This window comes from Xyrauchen texanus, chromosome 24 (assembly GCF_025860055.1).
Source record: "Xyrauchen texanus isolate HMW12.3.18 chromosome 24, RBS_HiC_50CHRs, whole genome shotgun sequence".
Lineage (NCBI taxonomy): Eukaryota > Metazoa > Chordata > Actinopteri > Cypriniformes > Catostomidae > Xyrauchen > Xyrauchen texanus.
The window spans coordinates 12,584,136-12,605,870 of NC_068299.1; the positions used below are offsets into that span (position 1 = coordinate 12,584,136).

The 21,735-nt window shown below is 37.9% G+C and overlaps 1 protein-coding gene across 1 annotated transcript in view; it reads right to left on the reverse strand.

Moving 5' to 3' along the window:
• The window catches only part of LOC127618298 (neurofilament medium polypeptide-like), a 741,913-nt gene that overhangs the window by 541,311 nt on the left and 178,867 nt on the right, over nucleotides 1–21,735 (reverse strand). The window lies entirely within an intron of this gene.

The window sequence follows — 21,735 nt, forward strand, 5'->3', positions numbered from 1 at the left end:
TTGCATTTTCGCCTCTAAAACGTCTTTGAAAATTCATAAACAATTATTTTGCAAAAATAATATTACATTTATCACAGATCTGTTTTTCTGCTCTTTTGAAACATGAAATAATCTCACAATCTGGCAACTGCTGAGGGCAGTAAAAGTCTTATTTCTAAAAAAATTTCAACAAAAGTAAGAACCAGTATTGTTAAGGAGTTTGACATTGACTTAGTCCGTTTTGAAATGTTGCCTTGTGAAAGTGAACCAAAGAAGAAAATGCAACATTGTAACAATTTAGTCCCCGTCTGAAACAAAGCAATGGTCGACAGGTCTGAAAACACCCTAACACTCATTAGACTAACTAGGCTTAACGTTGTCTGCTATTGGAGCAGCCCGCTTCCACACCACTGTACTGCGGGGTCACACTCTACCAGGACCACACTCAGCAGGCAACAATTGTGAGGACTAACCCCTGACAGAATGGACTGCAAACTGCCCAGTCATGAACTTTGGCCCCTAATGCACTGCCCTCTGACCTAAAATGACCATCTTTTGTTAAAAAGGGGAGGGTAAAAGGTGACGCATGCAATCAAGAACAACAAATGTGCTGATGTCAGTGTGTATGTGTGCAGAATGACACAGTGAAGATGAGAGAATTCATTCAACTTGCATCCATAGAAAAGCTGGGTGATGGATTCCAAATCTTAAACATTTATCAAAAACAGATGCATCTGGGATGGAAAGCAAAAGCAACAATAGACCATGACTAGTGATAGATTATATTTTACTCTGCTGAGTCAAACAAGGGGAAGAAAGGGACAAACTCCACAGGGTATTTTCACAGATAATACTCACAGAGAAATCTGGTGGACATGGACTCGTGGCTGCAATCCCGACACTGGGCCTGTTTCCAACAAAACCCTATTCATTATGTGTAATAAAGCTTCATAATATTCCAATGGCAACACATAGTTAACCAAACCACAGATGTGGTCTATTCCATCACAAAGGAATGGTCGGTGATAGCTCATTTTCCATTTTCACAGGAGCAATTCTGGAATAAGAGGATAAACTACTCCTTTTCTCACTGTGAATTAAAAAGTTATCAAAGAGAGCTAGCCGCAGATTGCTAAGTAGATCAGGCCATGGTTTTCGCTCTCTTCTTTACTATTTTTTCAAGTGTTTTGTCAGGCAATTGCGTGCATCGCAAGCGTGAGATGGTTACAAAATGTACTCAAAGAAAGGTGCGCAAGTACAGGTGAGAATTCTTTGTGTTTTAATTCTGTTTTCAGTCTTTTCCCTCCTCCCAGGCGGTCAGTTAGCACTGTGCCGAGCATGGGGCAGACAATATTAGAGTGATTCTTTTCTGCCTTTCCACATTGTGTTCAGTGACTAATCAAGCTTGGGGTAATTAGACCTGCACGCCTGTGTAGATTGACATGAAGATTAACGAGTATTTGCGGCACGCTTGAATTGAGGTGTGACATTCTCCGCTTGTTGTCTGAGCAGACCTGCGGAAACAGCGTGTTATAATCCAGTGAGAGTGTGGGGCTGGTGTGCGCTACAGTAACTACACGCAGCTGTAAATGTGTGTCTCTTTCTCTCATGAAACACACTTGAACACACTGGCCTTGACCTTCTGCACAAAATAACCAAACAAGGACTCATATTTTTCTCCAATAAACCACAGAGACCAGCGTTCCACTACTGCAGCACGGATCAAGCACAGATTATAGGCAATGCTATACATTTCCCCCCTAGTTTAAAGGTTTTACAATCAGGCCTAATCAGATTCACACTGGTCTTGGTTATGTCAGCCTCACTCGTTCACATGACTCAAAAAGAGAGTTAAAAACAAGATGAGTGATTTTGTTACGCATTTATGAAACATTTCTCTTCTGGTTGTTGCATATTGCATGTTTCAAATCAGCGTGTTTACCGTACTAAATGAGGGCGATAAAAGGACTTGTAAATCTTCAAGCCACGTTTAAAAAAAAACTGTCAAAATAAAACGGCAAATTTAATGGCCATCTGCTCTCAGCAGGAGCAGACTTGGGCGTAATGTGTTTTTTGTGCGATCAAAGGGCCCATCTGCATCATTGCCGGTTTACCTTGGGAGACCTTAGCCACCACAAAACAAGAGTTCCCGCTTTCATTGCCCTGCGCTTTGAAACACAATTTTATGACAAACGTAATAAGCGAAGGGTAGCTATTCTTCAAAACAACACAACCAAGCAAAATAAAGTTCCACTCCCCATGAAGAGCTCAGTTTATGTGCACAGACCTCTTTATGTGCTGCCTGCATTGATACATTTTATAGATTTAGAACAACTTTTATATCTGTAATGGGTAGTTAAGTATATTCAGTTACACACTGAAGGGAGGTGACTGGCACAAATGATAAATACGCTACTTATACTATACTACTAATACTTTTTTAATACTAGGGGTGTAACAGTTAAAATTTCTCATGGTTCAATTTGTATCACTGTTTTAGTGTCATGGTTTTGGTACAGTTCGGTATTTGTTATGTTCAGGGGAAAAAAATATTACTGCCAAATCCAAAGAAAAAATATTCCATTTGGTAACAGACACTTCAAGAGATTTGCCCTCACTATAAATCACTATAGTTTAACTACAGTAACCACAGTTTAAACATGGTATTTTTATTAAAATCATAGTAACCACAAAACTAACATGGTTACTATCATGGTTACAATACTATAGTAAAATCAAGGTTACTATATGGAAACTACAGTATTACTGTTGTAAAACAATGGTTAAATGTATAAAAAAAAAACACAATAAAACAATGGTGACAGCAGTCATCGTTACTTCAGTAATGGCTACTACAATATTACTATAGTAAAACCATGATTACTATATGGCTGCTACAGTATAACTACATAAAACCATGGTTAATTCTATCAAAACCATGTTTTTTGCTAAGAAAATCATGGTGACAACAGTCATGGTTACTACAATATTACTATAGTAAACCATGGTTAATTTTCATTAGGTTTCTTAACAAAAAAAAAACAAACTCAACATTTTCAATTAATACCTGCATATTACGCCACATCCATCATCATAAAGTGCATTTCAAACTCAACTCAAAGTATATTCAACGTTCAGAATCTGTACATCACTATGAAAGAATTGATATTAAAATGAATACAAGAGTAGATGATGTAACGCAACTTGAGTATTTTAATCATATGTGGAAATCCCACATCTTCATCAGTGGAGTAAGGGCAACATAATCTGGCTATGAACACCCCAAGCACTTTACTTCTTGTTTCATGTCTATACGAACTAGTGGCGAGTGCCTGCTTAAAGACGGAAGGGAGTGTGTGTGAGTGCAGTTTCTATAGCTATCAAATATCGATGTATTACCAGTATACGGCACTCGCATCGAGCAATGTCTGCAAACAGTGCCTGTGTTTTTTTTGACCATCGCTGTTGTAATTGACAGGATAAAGAAAAAGTTCCCAGACAGTTGACCCATGTGAAACACAGGCGAAGTGTGTCCATCTACAGACCCATACAGGTGCATAAGCTGAGGTCAAAACTGTGCATGTCTATTTGGCGCATTATTTTCTACACCAAGCTGTATGATCCAGATGTATTATTAAACTAGAGATAAACCACAGAGCAAATGCTTACCGATCCGTGGTTGGCAAACCGTAGGGTTTTTTATTTTTTACCAAGAACCATTACACCCCTAATTAACACTATATAGTGTATTATATAATTAGGTAGGACACTTTTGAGCATTGATGTTTTACATTTATTTACATTTACATTTATGCATTTGGCAGACGCTTTTATCTAAAGCGACTTACAGTGCACTTATTACAGGGACAATTCCCCCGGTGCAACCTGGAGTTAAGTGCCTTGCTCAAGGACACAATGGTGGTGGCTGTGGGGATCGAACCAGCGACCTCCTGATTAACAGTAATGTGCTTTAGCCCACTACACCACCACCACTACCGATTAATTGTTGCCGCAGTTTTATAAATGCAATAAGTGCTTAGAAGTTAGACTTCATGTTGGGCCTAAGAACACCCCTTACAAAATCATTATAATGAATAGCGACTTGTGGTTTATTGCTTTAATATGTCCCTTTTAAAACACACATTTAAGATCATAACTTCACATTATAGAGCTCTACTCATTTTTTCCTTAATAGAATGAGAAGGATGTGACTGCCTGTCTTTGCTGGTCTATCAACTAAATCAACATCCTCACAATCTCACAAACTCTCTCTAATGTTTTGTTTTGAGCTTTATAGCAGACCAATTATGTTTTGGCTGGACCTCTACTCTGGGATGTTCTCCTAACCAGTCATCTCCTTCCCAGTGTCCAGCACATTGTTGGGAAGTTACTCTAAAAAAGTAATTAGTTACTAACTACTAATTATATCTTCTATAGTGTAATTAGATTACTGTACTAATTATTTTGTTTGAAAAGTAATTGCATTACTTATTAATAATTACGTTCTAAAACCCTAATCAAACTTGATCAGATGGAAAATACAAGGATAGACATGAAATTGTTCTTTTAATTCTTTCAAATAAATCCTATAAAATCAAAGAAATTATTAATGAAGAGGCCAAAGAATTTAATGGGGCTGCATTAAATTAGAAAACATTAGATGTTAAATTTAGATTTTAAATTCACTACTGTTTTATATAGAATTGTTCTATAGTCTATATACAGTATTTAACACAATCACATCAGAACTAATTCAATTACTAAAAAATTAAGCGTTATACCTTACTTAACTTTTTCAATGAAAAAGTAATTTAATTACAGTAAATAATTACTTAGTAATGCATTACACCCAACACTGGTGCTGCGGGATCACCTGAGAGCAAACAAACAATGAGCACAAAGATTCTCGCAGACTTCAAACTCTGCCTCGTGTAAATAGCCTATCTGGGGGGTCCTTTGAAGAGTGTTCAGGGCCAAAACAAAACAAACATCACGCACTTCAAACAACACTGAGGAGAAGGTGACAGTTGATCCCACGCTTTCAAGGTTTTAGAGCTGTGTAAATGCATACAAGTCCACACAAGAAATATACAGACAGTCACATAACTAGGGCCACCAGGGTCTATTGCTCACAACGGCCTGACATGGGCCCAGGTGTAAGTGCAGATTTCACTCAGGCATGGTGGCCCACCTCTGGAGTTCATTTAGCCACACAGTATGGATGAAAGTGATATGAAAGGCAAAACCAGGCACAACGCACCAATTCACACAACAGTATGTATGTAGAAATGGTATCACCCTAATCCAAAAGCCTCTGTGCAACTCTGTTGATGGTATTTTTACACTTGCACATCTGGGATAACAGTCAAAATTATTATTAAATGTATTTCACAAAAGACATGGTTTGCATTTCCTGAAGAAAATACCAGAGCTTGCATGGCAGCAAACGAATAGTTTTAAAATTCTAGGTAAGATTAGGTTTTAGGCTTTGGTTTTGTGTAAATTAAATGCACAGTCATGATGCTTCTTGTTTTTTGTCAGATGTAGAGGAGAAAAACATGCTACAGTATATTTATTTATTTATTACATAAACCATCAAAAGTCTGAGATTTTACCAGCAGCCAATAATTTAGGATGTGGAATATAGCATTTAGAGAACAAGTAGAAGCAAGAGTTTTTTTTTTTTTTTTTTTAGATTCCCTGTGATTGTTCTTTCATAGCTCAATATTCTTAATGTACTGCAGTTCTCATTTTTGTTTCATTGAATAATCTATATTGTCCCACATGTCGAGATCTCTGCTGAAACACTAGAGGAGACACATTCTCAGGAACTAAATCTGAGAAGCAGGAGTCTTAATCAAAAGTCTCCATTTAATCTTATGTCTGTCTAGGAGGTGCAACTGAGATATTAAAGAGATTTGTGTGTGTGTGTGTGTGTGTGTGTGTGTGTGTGTGTGTGTGTGTGTGTGTGTGTGTGTGTGTGTGTGTGTGTGTATGTCTGCTTCACTACCCATTTGCAAATATACAACAGACTTGGGCGGCGCGCACACACATGTTTTAAAAAAAAAAACAGCTGGACAGTACACAATGAAATGGAACACAATGCAGAAAGCAAGGCTCACAAGACCTTCAGACCTTCTTACTGACAGAGACATTTCTCCCAAAGCTCTTTAAAAGAAATAGCATGTAATGATAGTTTCACTGTGATATGACATAACTGAACACCATAATGATAATTGTCACCTCTGATATTATACAGACTAATTTGACAATTTCTGGTATAAACACTCAATATTGATACACCGGTGTTGTTTGTCCCACCTTCAGCTTCTTCTGACTGGTCCATCGGTTTAAATCTGACACTGATGCACTGCATAACAAAAGTTGAACAACTTGACTCTATGTCTTATAAGCATGCATGGCATAAGACTATGCATGGCATAAGACCCACCTCAAGGCTAAATATTTGTGACTCGTGAACATAAACCAATTTGTGCAGGAGCCAGAGTTGGAATCTTGGTTCTATAATCTCAAGACCACATAAACATGTCTTGGTTTCAGTATGTCAATTCTTGGTCTGGATCTGAGTTTCAGATTAAAGCCTCAGACAAGACTACAGTCAATTTCCATTGTACTAAAGGACAAAATGACCTTTGCCACAGGTTGGTCTAGTATCTTTACCACTGCATACAAATTTGCAAGAATTCCAACAGCATAGAATTCCTCAGTAATTCAGTTCATTAAAATTGACAGCCTGGATCTTAGACGACAGGTCTTGAATTAAGGTTTCTGTCTGGATTAAAGCCTCAAGGGTCTGAATGAATTGGTCTGGGTCTTGGAAGTTCTTGCCTTGACTCCAACTTTGGCAAGCCCAATGTAAACATAATGTCTTTTGTGTCCATCCCCACCCCTCCTTTTAGACATATCAGTGGACTTTCAGAAGCATGCATGAAAAGAAAATTCACTGTGAAAGAAACGCATCTTATCCAGCATTAGAAATGTCATTATTATTTTACCAATTAATTACTGGTTCTATGAATGCATACTGCAGCAGACTGAGGACCAGAGAACCCTGTCTTAATAAATCCATATTAATCTCATTTTTCCCTTTAAAACTGGACTTTGTATCAGCTTTATTCTCTTGAGAAAATAAAAAAAAAGAATGGTCAAAAAGGACTTTATTTACTCTGTGCTGAGAAATATGAAGAGAAACTGGCTTTGTGTTTTGATTGGCCATTAGGATCCAGACACCATTTGAAGACCATTAATGGTTTGAATGATAAGATTCCTGGTGACTGACAAATTAAAACAGCCACTCTGGAACTGTAATTAAAATAAATCTCCTTTATAGAGAATATTTCACGGAGCGCTCTCCCAATGTCTTTCTCCATTCTACAGTTCACACAGCGGACTGTTTACAGATACTGAGAGATAAAAGCCAATTAGGACTAAGAGGTGAAGATAGTATTGTTGAAGGAAATCTTTCCCTTGCTAATATCTCTTCTTTGGCTCATAAATCCATTCACCTCCCAAAAACTGCCATCTCACTCCTCCTCATTAACCCTCACCACCTCATTCTTCAACAAATCTGCTTCTTGGGCCCACTTTTTCACCCACTCTGCCTAAGATAACATCCACCACTGTGAGCTTACTACTTCACAGCCTTATAACAAAATTCCTTCCCCTGTTTGGCAGCTGTATTCTATCCCTTTTCCACCAACAGGTTGTCATGCTTTTGCTGGAATAGGACTAGGCTATATTTCTGTTGTTTAACTGGTAGAACATGTCACAAGCAATGCCAAAGTTATAGGTTCAATTCCCAGAGAAATTTTGAATGCAAAATAAGTGATTTGGATAACATCATCTATCAGATGAATGCATGTAAATATACTGTTCCGATTGGATTCGATACTGATAATTTGGGTATATTTCAGTTATAATGTCTCATGTGATTACATATGAAAATTGTCTCTCAATTAAATAAAAATATAAAACAAATCGGGGTCAAACTACACAATATTCAATTGCTATTTATTTAACAAATCTAATAAATCAACACATCGAAAAATGAATTAAATTTTAAAGTAGTAGTAAGAGATCTATCTTGGGATTTTAAGAAACAATATCAGGATTGTTCAAATAATGCTCACAATAATTGGTTAGATTGGATTAAGAGGATTCCCACCATTTTTGACCAATTAAATTATTTTCCTTGACTTTTCCACAACCTTTCCAGTCATTTGGGTCTCATGGAAACAGACTTTTTTGTTAATAATTTTTATTGAATTCCTTAATGAATCATTCAGCTTTGTGAACAGTTCTGACCTATTCACTGACTCAAAAGAATGAAGAGCTCACTATATATATATATATATATATATATATATATATATATATATATATATATATATATATATATATATATATATATATATTAATTTGTATCTTATTTTATTTTTTACCCATGATTACTTTCGATGTTAAAGTTCTTAAAACTAGGAGTAGGACATGTAAAACTGAGTAGGATATTAGGAGTAGAATACTCAAGTCATTGGAAACGTGGGCCCATTCGCAGCTTAGCACTTCACATTGTTATAACCAACTTCCTTGTCCCATTCACAGACTCTTCCAGTCTTATCTCATTCTTCCATGTCTTGCATTCCCTGCCTCTTCTTCTTCTCACTTTCTCATTTAATTATGTCTCTCTTTGTGCACCTAAACCTTTCCTCCCTGAGCTTCCCTGGTGTCACAGGATACTCTATTTACTCACAGTGGTGAAAGTGTATTCACTATAATGAAGTTGTGTTATGTGAAAAAGATTAAACTGGAATATTGGGAATGATCATGATCAGTAGAGTGCAGATATTTCCCCACCCCACAAACTAAAACAACAAAATGTGCGACTCCTGGTTCAATGTTACATCCTCCGAGTCACCTATCATATCTCTGCAAAGTTCCTCGGAGGCAACACAGGCACGTAGTATGTGAACGTACGTGTATATGCATGCGTTTGAGTGTGTCTGTGTGTAATGTGATGGCCCCAGACTGGAGAGCTGAAGGTATCGTGGGGTTAACAGCATAAATGAATGCATTCTGGCCCTTGGGAGCTGTCTCTGTTTTGCTTGAGTGACACTATCTAGACAGATGCAGCATTCTCTGGGGCAGCTTTCACCAGCTGAATTTCCAGAAGGAACGATACCCTCTCTCGCTCCGGTAATAGAGGAGAGAGATACAGAAAGAGAGTGAAAAAAGATGACAGCTTCTCTCTGGAGCTTCCCCCCATCCCTCGGCAGAAACATGGCGTGTGTTGGCGAGAGTGCAACCTGAAAGATTGCACTAACTAGCACAGTCTCCTGAGAGACACCGAAAGGCTGACAGTCGGTTACAGTTTGGCTAAAGGGCATGACACCCGTTCAGGGTCTGCTCATCAGATGTGTCAAGGAGCTGTCACACAGCACAATACTGCTACCACAACCCCACCTCACTTCCCAACACCCCTAATCCCCAATCTCAGTTTACTGTGGGGGGATTGAAGTCCTGCTTTACAGCAAAAAGAAAAGCCAATCACCTGTATGATTAATCTATAACACTCATGTGCATTATGTGAATCAGCCTCAAAAATAGCTTGCTTTGCGTTATTTTGGGTTAAGAAGCACAATATATAACATCATTTTACCTGGCATAGGCAAAGCGCAGTAGCTACAATACTGAAACTGAGAAAAAAATGGCTTCAAAATTACTTTTAGTGTGGCTTTTAGTTGTTATTGTACTGCTATTTTAATACTTTGTTTCCTCTGAATCTGAGCATAGTTGAGACAAACCTATCTTTCGCAGGAAAGATCATAGTCTAAAAGTATTTTTCCATCATCGGGCCGAACGGTTCTGAGCACAGTAACTAATTGTACCAGTAGCATTTCCATTAGATCAAGGGTCTGGTGTGGTATGGAAACAAACCATTTCCCACAAGAATTTCAGCAGTTTGCTAAACGTACTCAGGACAGAGAACTGTCCTTGTGGAACCGCTTTAGTGATGTGGTGACTCATGATTGGTGACTTGCTCAGTCAGTTCATCATTTTCCTAATTTTGTTGCCCCATGATGAAAAAAGAAACTGTAACCATGTCAACAAGCCCGGATTTGTACAGAACTGCACGATACAGCAACAGTAACTGTTTGCTTCAAGAGGCTTAAGATACCCAATTTCAGTCAAAATTACATTTGGACAAAATGTCTAGTTATCTTTGCCTCTGCAAGGCAGCTTTGCAATCCTATTTTATTCCTGATTAAAAATATGTTATTGGAAAGGAATTTTAGTCTTTCCCGATTCAGACACATAGGAGATGTCCTTGTATTACTGGAAATATCTGCCTAAAGTTTTACCAAAATGGCTGCTAAATGAACTGACTTGCCTTAAAGGAACTTTGTTTTTAATCCCCTTATGCATTTCCTTCTTCCTGCAAAGATCATGGAAGACAACAGAGAGGAAAAACAGATGCTTGAAACAGTATGCCCATTTAGAGAAAAGACACACTTTTACTGTGAGTCAGTCTACATACTGTAAATAACAAAGGTCAATGCCTTGGATAATATGTCTCTTTGGGTCTTGCTCTAGGTAGTTATAATTTGTTTTTCAGACAAGTTTGGCATTGTGAAAGTATAAAGACTCTAATTATAAGAGAACTGACAAATAAGACGCTTTGAGTTTAGACACTGTTTTGGTGTTGTTTGTCCAAGTAAACAGATGTTCAAACAGAGTTATACAAAAAGATTTTTACACAGTCAGAACTAATTACTTCCTACGGACACTGACATTTTATAAGATTAGTTTGTGGGTTTTGGTAAATGCTAATGTTTTCTTTAATACTGTTGTCATTAAGACACACCCCTGCACTGATTCCAGGCTCCTGCCTGCGCAGATAATCCACAGAGAATTGTATTTAGTCAATTTCATTTAAAATTGAATTAATAGACAGTAATTACTAAAACCTTTTGAATCGGTTCACTTCCGAGAAAGTATCCAACTTTCCCCCTACATACTCTGTGGCTAACTCTAGCCCATTAAAAGCTAATAGCACTGAACCTAATCTCTTTATGTCGTAAATCTGTTTAATCCCATGCTTGAGTTAATGCTCTGCACACCAGACGGCTAATGTTCATCTCAGAGATAAAGATCGCAAAAATGCTCCGTGAGTATATGGGCACATATCAGATTGAGCTTATCTATTTAGCCACCTATTAGCCTCACTAGGGAAAGAGTTAAATTAATTCCAGGTGAAGATACATTGAAATGAATAATATTCATAATGAAGAAAATTGAAAAAATCTGCATCTCTTTTGTTGCATTTCACTTAAGCACAATTTGGATGGGATTAGTTTCTAAACAATGAGTTAAAATTATTAACATAAGGATGCATGCATCGTACATCCTGTTGAAATAAACAAGACTTATATGAGATTAAGTAATTTTAACAAAATATTTAAGGAATAATAGCTAATGCTTCAACACAAGAGGAATTACATTTCTCAGATGAACCCTAAATCAGCCCAAGAAAAAGTAAAGGTAATTTGCTACTTAATTTTTACCGAAGAAGTGCAAGAAAACGTCTTTGAAACACAAATTTACCAACACTCTTTAGTGAAAACTAGCCCTCCCCAAATAGGAATTTAGAATAACCATTTCTGGAGTGATAGAAACTCTAATATAATTCATTCTGATTGGGCCGTTTTTTTTTTTTTTAAACAGGTCCATTTTCAAAACATGTTAAAAGTGGCTATCGATTTGACAGATCCACACAGCATTAAAGGAATTATAGGCGACTTGCACGCTAGGTCTTTGAAGTGGTTTGTTGGTTGGACTATGGTGCTCTAGTGGGGACTGTTCCTCACATCTCCAACAACTGTCAGGTCTAATTTTGTCTGCAGCCCAGAGGGACCCAAAAACTGACCAATGAGTAAACTGACAGGACAACTCATCCTCCCAAACAAGAATGAATCCCAATGGGCAAAGTCAGCGAGACTCGATGACCACAGCACCAAACAAGGGGCTTTCCAGATCCAAATCCAAAGTGACATTCAGAAAGGGAATGTTCGGCTTTGTCTGAAATCTCAGCGATTGACCCAGAAAGACGTGGAAGGGGAGGGGGGGATGGTGTGCTTGCTTCAAAACGCCAATTTTGTGGTGTATCATTGAGAGAAGATAAATCACTACTTTGCAGACCAAAACTGTATTTTATGACATTGTAAAAAACTATCTCTGCGAATTTGCTACCTGGAGTCATGTGGATCTCCTCCACAAATAATTTGTTTTCATGGGTCAAATAGGAGGTAAAAATTCCCTGGAGAGCATTTCTTTCCCAAGCAGATAAAATGATAGAAAGCAGTGGCAGTTTTATTTTGGTATGCTGGAGGTTTCAAGTAGCATAAAGCAAATAATAAGTTTAACAAATTTTAAAACAAATACACATTTGCACAGCGAGAGTGTGAAATGAAAATGCAAACATCGGAAATAAGACGAGAACCACACATGGGGTATGGAAAGACAAAAAAATGCAGTGTATATCAAACAGATGACTCAGTCCTTCCACAAACATTACAATGATCATAATTTCCCAGCTTGCTGTTGTTAAGTGTTAGAATGTGTGAAGGGGAAAGCATTTAAAAGCCCCAACAGGGTTATTCCCATAGGAATGAAGAAGTTTGTTCTGGTGTTTACTGGAAGAATTTTTCTAAATTAAATTATTTTTAATACAGGTGTGTGTGTGTGTGTGTGTGTGTGTGTGTGTGTGTGTGTGTGTGTGTGTGTGTGTGTGTGTGTGTGTGTGTGTGTGTGTGTGTTTGTTTGTTTTCTGGAATTGTTTTTGATTTGCTTTTTTTTTTTTCAGCCAAATATATCCAGTTGTCTCTGAATGGGAGCAAAGTTGAGCAAAACCTGTCCGTCACAAGATAGATCATAGTCTAAAAGATCTGATTTCAACATAAGGCAGCAAACCGTTTTCACTGGGTTTGGAACATGAAAGTTAAATACATGTAGATGGGAAAACATCTATAGCAGTAAATGGGTGACCATAGCAAATATATATTTATTCTCAATTTCTCCAACAGCAAAATAAATGATAAAAAAAAATTAAATCACTCAAACTGAAATTATATAAATGTATATTAAATTATTTACATTTTTAAGAAAAAAAAAAAAAAATTACCCTGCTAAAATAAGATTGAAATGCACCATCAGCGTCAGAATCTACATACTTTACAGAGATGTGGCAGTAGACCTGTCACCTTGTCCATCACCCTGCATTAATGTTTTCTTTATGAAGCTTTGAAATAATGGAGACTGCTTTATCTGATATCTACTACTTTACTGCCATATCTAGGGAACACCCAGAAGAACACTCTAGTAAATATATAGCAATGCCCTGGCAATCTACCACAATACCCTAACATTATGGCGACATCGGCATTTTCTTAAGAACATTTTAAAATCTAGTTTGCTTATTATTGTTTTAAATAGTTTTTTTTTTCTTTTTTGAGATATCTTTTTTTGAAGAGAGTCTGTTCATAATTGAGCAGTAAGAGAAGGACAATCACTTCAACCATGACAGTATGAGATATTACTCAACACATATGGTAGTTACCATCTATGGTACATTGTGGTATGTTATGCTACACCATGCTATACATGGTGTTGTGTTATGACAAAGAAAGAAAGAAATATGATAAGTTACAGTAACAAATTTACTTAAAATGTACTGTACCAGTTCCCATAAACTCCTCATCACCATTGACATAAACTTAAGTATGTCTTGAAGGTCCTAACCCTAAAAGTCTTTTAACAACGTGACAGCATAAAATACCACCACATCTACATGCAGCTCTCTGAACTATCCCAAAAACTGATGGTGTGATCATATTCCATCAATTAGTCCATCCATCAATGCTGATTGGGCCAGAGTGTGATAGCAGAGCCTATTTCAGGCTCCCTCCTACAAAGATCTGAGAACAAGCACACAGCGAGGGACTGGGTAATACACTCAAATAACACATATTCATGCACTAGTGTAGTAAGCATATCTATAAAAGAGTAAAATGGCCTTGTTGAGATCCATTATAGGTATCCATGTGCTGCCTTTCGCCTTTTGACAACTGCATGTGGAGGGATAAAAGGATGGGTTTTGCATCATCGCTGGCTTTAATTGGGGGATGAATGTGGACCCAGCTTCAGTGGCAGGTGTGATGCTTTTGTTCCAGTGCAGTGAGCACAACATGGATGAGAGCTGCCTCATAGCATGTGCACCAATTAAACAATGTTCATAAACATTGATGGTTTATGAGCTACTAAACAGTGCAGACTTGAAATAAAAGGTGTTTCTCCACGCTAAGAATGGAGAGAACTGACTTCTCGTGAGCCGTCAGACTTACGCAAGCTTACAGCGGGAAACTCTTGAGGGGAAACACTATAAATGTCCTTTGTACTGTTATGAATTATGGGACTTCAAATGGGTTCTTGTGCACAATTCACCATCTGATGCATTCTCGATATTCTCCCTGATCAAGAACACGTCAGGGTTATTTTATGCATTCTCTGTACTTGCGTTCGAGTATAGGAATAGAACTTCGGCAGTGGATAATGACGTCAAAAAGTCCACGAGAACATAAGAAAACATAAGAAAACATTTTGAGTAACAGCCTAAGTTGAACTGAGAATAGTGTTTAGCAGGGTGTGTATACATTCTGAACTGTCTTCAATTACAAAATTTATATTGAGGGTGACCAGGAAAGGGGTTGAAAGCATGGAAGATTTGAGAGAAAAGAATGAATAAACTGTGCACTGGATTGCAGCCGTAATAAATGTTCTAAAATCAGTCTAAAGCCAAACCCATCAGTTGGCATTGTAGTGTAAAAACACAAGCTTTGAAACAAAGAAGAATCAGATGCATTACGCTTGAACAGCTAGAATGGGCTCTGTTCAGAAATGCAAGGAAGCACAATAGCATGAGTAAAACAAAACCCCAATAGCCATTTTGCAAAACATAAACATTCACGAGTATGCATACATAATTCTAGCATGACACATGTGCAAACCATCAGGTATCATTAGGTTGTTTCAAAGTGTGAAAAAGCAATTTAAAAAGCTATTCAATGGCCGTGTTCTTGGAAAAGCGATTAATGCCTGCAGGCTAATGGATGTTGCTGGCAACACACACGGTCTTAATTGCTTTTTGCAAGGTCGAGCGACCTACTGCTCCTCAACTCAGAATAAAGAGACACAATTCAAATACGGAACATGACTTGCCCTTATTCCAGCAAGAATAATTTGGAACTTTACTGGAACATAAAACGGACATATGCATATTGGGCAAAAGATAGATGAATAGACTTTGCATATTTCATTCAACTCCTGGGTCTGACCTCTGACCTCATGTACATATTTTTTTTTTTAGATATTTGAAGTTGGGTATGAATGGTAGATACATGGTCTGGTCAAGTACATATACTGTATCGGAGTTCAAAACAGACCAAAAAATTTCAATAACTTTTCTGAGATTTTCTACAAATCAGTTATAGAGTTCGCTGGGCCTGATTTTCTTTTCTTTCTTTTTTTAAGTTCCTGATCATTAGAATTAAAAGCCTATATTTAAGCAAATATGTACAATTGTCCCCATTAGGACAAAAAAAATAGATTTTGCCATTGAGACGCGAGACAAATTAGAAAGATCTTTATTGCATCGGGATGCAATAAAGGCCTGAAAATCCAATTTTCCAGGCCTGAAAATCTCTCAAGTTTTCTATGACTGTAAGTCAAGTCAAGTCAAGTCAAGTGGTTTTTATTGTCGTTTCAACCATATACAGTTAGTACAGTACACAGCAAAACGAGACAACGTTCCTTCAGGACCATGGTGCTACATAAAAACAACAAAGGACCAACACAGGACCACATGAGACAACACAACAAAATAAAATACCTATATAAAATACCTATATATACCTATATAAAGTGCACGTGCAAACATGTGCAAAAAGTACGGGACAGTACAACAAATTACTGACAATGAACAGGACAATAGACACAGTGCAGCGCCGACCAGTACACAGTAGTGCAAAAAGATAACAGTTTCTAAAAACGTAAACATAACATACTATGAGATAGTGTTCTATGCACATAGCAGTTATTGAGGTAGCAGACAGTTATAAGTGACAATAATTAAAGTGCAACTCAGGACACGTGTGTGTGTGTGTGTGTGTGTGTGTGTGTGTGTGTGTGTGTGTGTCAAACCAGTCTCTGAGTATTGAGGAGTCTGATGGCTTGGGGGAAGAAGCTGTTACACAGTCTGGCCATGAGGGCCCGAATGCTTTGGTACCTCTTGCCAGACGGCAGGAGGGTAAAGAGTTTGTGTGAGGGGTGTGTAGGGTCGTCCACAATGCTGGTTGCTTTGCGGATACAGTGTTTTTTGTAAATGTCTTTGATGGAGGGAAGAGAGAACCCTGATATGAGGAATATGTGTACAAAGGTATGAAATGATGCCATGATATTCGAATGGAGGTGGGAAAAAAATCCCACAGAAATGTTGCATTTCAATACATTTCATTCTAATTTTATTTGTCCTACACAACTTTACGAGGAAGCCACACCTAAAATACTGTAATTTGTCTGGGTGGTCTATTCAAATCCCAGCGCAAAACAGGTGGAATCGTTACAGTTAACAAATCAATTTCCATTCTGATTAAGGACATCAAAGTTCTCTGCATATTAGAAGCTACTATGCCAAGGAAAAACAAATGGGTTATGCTCTAGGCCAAAAACAGCCTAGGACAGGAAGATTGAGAGGCAAATGAGGAAGACTTATTTATACTAGCTGTAGCCTATCAGGCCTCTATCAACACCCAGCCAACTAAACAACCCCAAACAGTTTATATAATCAGATACATCTCTGGGCTGCCTCATTTACTAAGAAGGAAACAAAGTTATTGCTATCCATTGTGTAGTTGACTGCTATTTACCAGACAGAAAGACATTTTCCCAAGCACACACTCCTTTAATTCCAAGATGTGTTCAATATCGAAAACGGTAAGTTTGTAGCATTGCAAAATACAATCCCATAAATATAATTTAACACATTTTCTACTTGAAAACACTTATTGACCAGGCTTGTTAATAGGCACTTAGAGTTTGTCAGAGAAAATTTAGATGAAGAAAAATACAAGAATTTCTTGTGCACTTTTAAAAACGAAATTGAGATTTACATACAGTTGCAATGGAACTAAACAGTGTGCTTTGCTGACCACACCAATTTATGTTTGGATTGGGATTGTTGAGTGTTGTGTTTGAGGTTTAACAACAGGAAACCACTCGACCACAGCTATGGAACCCCTTGAGATTCTAAAACTGGATGGAATGCTGGTTTACGAAAGCTTAAAATGTCAAAACAGTTTACAAGAACAACTAAACGACCATGACCTTTTGCCCAAAGTTCAAAGCCTTATACAGTAGAAACTTTCTCTTTTATTTACATTAGAGAGTATTTTTTTCTGCCAGACCTTAGATCATTAGAAAGCAAAACAAAAGCAGGGAAAACCTTCTAAAGATAATAGAAAACCTTGTCTTTCTTAAGAGGAGCCAGCTGAGATGAACTTGTCACAGAACGAGGTCCTCAACTCGATAAACGATAGGAGGTAGAGAAAGGGGGAGAAAAGAAAACAGGTTTGTGTATCTACAATTGGTGATATTGTAGGGTCAAGAGATAAAGCCACCCAGGACAGACACAATTTTTTTTTTAAACCAGACAGAGTGAGAGAGAAATGAAGAGCTTTGTTTGGAGTGAAACCGGAGAGAGGGATTGGGGGGTGTGGGATTTAGGGCAAATGGTTGCCTTTGATTGAAGTCTCCTGACAATAAAAGACAAACATCTCTTGCTATCCAAGATCAGTCCTTCATCATGCTAGAATGATAGAATGAGTTTTCATCATAGAATGTGTTTTGCTCATGGCAGACTGGTTTTGAAGTTATATCCAATTTTATCATATAACGATAGGGGTGGGGGTATCGATTCACTGATGCATTGCAATTCTTTCTTAATTCTGGATCTATCAACAAAGATTGAAATTTAAAGGAATTATTTATAAGAATGGTGATTAAAAAGAATATGTAGGACTATATATCACAGATCAGTGTCATGCAGTGTGCTACGCTGCAAAGACTACATGATCAAAGGAGAAGTCGGCTTGTTGTTTCCAATAGTGTCGTTACCCTAGTACCAGCCACATTATGCTGACTCACTGACAAGCACCATCTCCTTTCAAAATGTTTTGCATCGACTCAAGCATGTTTACCTTCCCCTGTGGCATGACCAGAAGCATGTTGTGTCAGCAGCATGGGAGACCCCGGGTTTGGATCCTACGTTGAACCACAAAGTAATCGTGTTTGCATACTCCGTGACAAGCCCGATTTGGTTGTTGCATTTCTCCCTCTAACATTAAATATTTAAATCCACCGATAGTTAGGTTTAGGGGTTGGGAGGAGGGGGTATAGTTCACTGTATTAAATCCTAAACCATTAAAAACAACTCTCTTCACAACTCGCTTTTGGCTCCCCTCCCTGGACATTACACCCAGAAAACGGTGCTCACACGTGCTTACACGCCTAATGACACTTAGGACAGTGTTTAGAATTTCAGTAAGCACAGACTGATTTCAGGATGAAGTCATCCTACAATTTCTGATTTGACTGTTAGACCAGTCTGGCAAAGATAGCACAGAGAACACATATGCAGCAGCACATAGAACAAAGCTGCAGACCTGACTCTGATAAAAGGTTACTATACCCACTGTATTTATTATACCAATTATTATTATAATAATAATTTAGTACTGCTTTTATGCAGAATCATTCAACATAATTTGGTAATGAGATAACAGAACACACCAAAGTTTTGTACCCTTACTATGCTGCTAGAAAACTGAGATGTAGAATCTTTAAAAAATACTTGAGAATCCCTTTGAGAATCAAAGTTGGAGTCACAAGTGAATTGATTGGTGAGGTGCCTTTAGATTCCCACCCCTAGATTATACTCCATGCTTCCCCATGAGTCCCATGTCAAAGTAGCATGATTGCTTCCTGCTGTTTTCAGACTTAAACTTGTGTGCTTTCTTGTGTTGCTAACACTGCATTACTTTTTATTATTATTATTTATTATTTATTTAACTACACCAAGTGTCTTATTGTTATGGGTTAATTGGCTTTCTAGCACTGGCATCATGGGATTGCAATTAGAGGAGACAAGGCTTTGATTAAACTCCCTTTGGTGCTGAACGAGAAAAGATCTTTTATACCAAGGATGCAAGCTCTGTTTGGGGGCTGACGGATTTGAAAGAATAACACTTTCAGATGTAAGGTTTCCTTTCAGATCTTTTACAGGTTTATAAAAATTCCCACAGAGTGTAACATTTAATCTTTTTTTCATACAATGTAAATGGTGACTTGAGTCTAACATACGTATCTACTTTTGTGTTAAATAGAAAAAGAAAAAAACATTATACAGGTTTGGAACAACATGAAAGTCTTCCGAATCCATACGGCAGTTTTGTCTGATAAAAACACCAAAATGAAAGTTATTTACTGAACATCAGTAGTGACTTATTTTCCATTTTAGGGTGAAATGTCCCTTAAAATTGTTATGATAACCTTCAAACATTATCCAGCCCCTGGGCTTTGATGTTAACAGTTCCAGGTTTGACACCACCAGGTTTTAGGGGCCATGGACTGCCTTTTTTGCTATGAAAAATGTAAGGAATGCTTTCAGATTAAGTTTTTTGCTCCAGCACCAACACCCTACCAATGGAAAATCTCCCTTAGCCCTTTTTCATTGGCATGGTTCGGGGGCGGGTTCCTGGGCCGGTTCCAATTGTTGAACTCTTCTGCACATTTACACCGCAGAAAAGGCCATTCCGGGGCCAAAAACCTGGTTCGACACAGCCTCAAAAGCTTGCTGGTCTCCACAGAGGTACCGATTATGATGGTGGGATAATGTTTAGTCACCAGATTTTTCCCAAACAACAACAGTAGCTACCGTTTGCAGCAGAGTACTTCTTCACTCTATAAAAACAATAATAAAAAAAAAATAATAATTATCAGACATCAAAAGCGTTCAGGTAATGCTGATGAAACCAGCACTCTACTTGCAATACTGCCTTTATGGAGATCAGAGATTAACTATAGTCTACATAGTATACAAGAAGATCCAGCATGAAATGATGCATGCTGGCTTCAATCAGACAACTGACGAAATCATAAACAAATTGAAAAATACTTAAGGGAGTGCAGGGACCGTAAGAAGGACCTAAACAAACGCGACAGTGGACAAAGCAACAATGTTTTGGACTCAAACACCGACCAGCCTGCTATCTAACTGGGACATTAATTTCAGACAGTCACACTCGAGATAAACACAGAATCACCAGTGTCCTCTGCAGCTGATCTCATTAAGTTATTATATTTGTCAACTTTGTTAGATTTACTTACACTGTTGTCCTCTTATCTTGTGCATTGTTTTATTCAGTAATGGGATTTTTGACCAGCTACTCACTAACTTTGGAAGGTCGTGGTTATCTTTTAAGAACGTTTAGGGATTCTCAATCAAGATGTAAAAATAATAATATATGCTATATCAAATCTATGCTATTTCAAATAGTTTACAGAATTTAGCAATTTAAGCCATAAGATCATACAAAATAATGTAATTACATCACCTGTCCTCTTTAGCGTAGATGTAGTCTATGACAATCTTGTTAAACAATGTAATAACGTTGTATTGCATTACTCCGTATATTTAAATATGTCCTCAAAAACAAGAGTAAAAGCTGTACACAAACACTGTTGTGACGTGCAATGTTTGTTTATGGGCAGGAAAAGTAGTCGCATAACCCATTATGCAAATTTCAAAAGGCAGAGGTCAATTAAGATAAAATAATGAAGAAACCGAAGTGCCCTCGAGATATTACGCATCATGACAAATCAATAAAAGGACCATGATGACACAACAAGGTGCCAATAAAGTGCGAGGCCAAACAAGAATTTCACTCCAAGTTGTGGGGTCACACTTATTCGCTGACAAGTGCTGCATTTAGTTTTGTCACAGACGTGCAACCTCTGCCCTTAATCAAGCTGGGGTTTTTTTCTTTGCCACTTCTCCAATCACAGAGATCAGTCACAGTAGCTGGTAAGGATCAATTCTGGAGCAGGCGGCACTTCTTCAATGAACATGGGGGGGGCTCTTTTAGCACACATCAGATAACATAAGGGCCATACTAAGGAGAGTGTGATGTGAGATGGATCGTGTATCATGAGTGCTAATCACTTCCTCACAAGGGACCCAATCAAGCGTGGTTGGCTCCTGCGATGTGGCATGAGAGAGGGCCCCTCCCTAACACCATGGCACAGATGGATAAACAATGGGTCGGGTGAAAAGGGGGCAACTGACTGACCCACATTCATTACTGGATTCCTTGGTAAAGTGAGGGGTTCCCTGGATCAAAATTCCAGTTGTAATTGGGTTGATTCATCCCATCCCCCCCAACACTTTTCTACTCCTTCTGTCATGTCTTGTGCTTCGTGGAAAATTACTCCAATCATGTCAACGTATGTGCAGACATATTTTCAAATGAGAAGCCTGTGTAGTGTCGTTCCATCAGGCTCAACAACCGCCCACATGGCCAACCCCAGACATGGTTGAACACCTCGGATTCCATCTGCCAATTTGACACA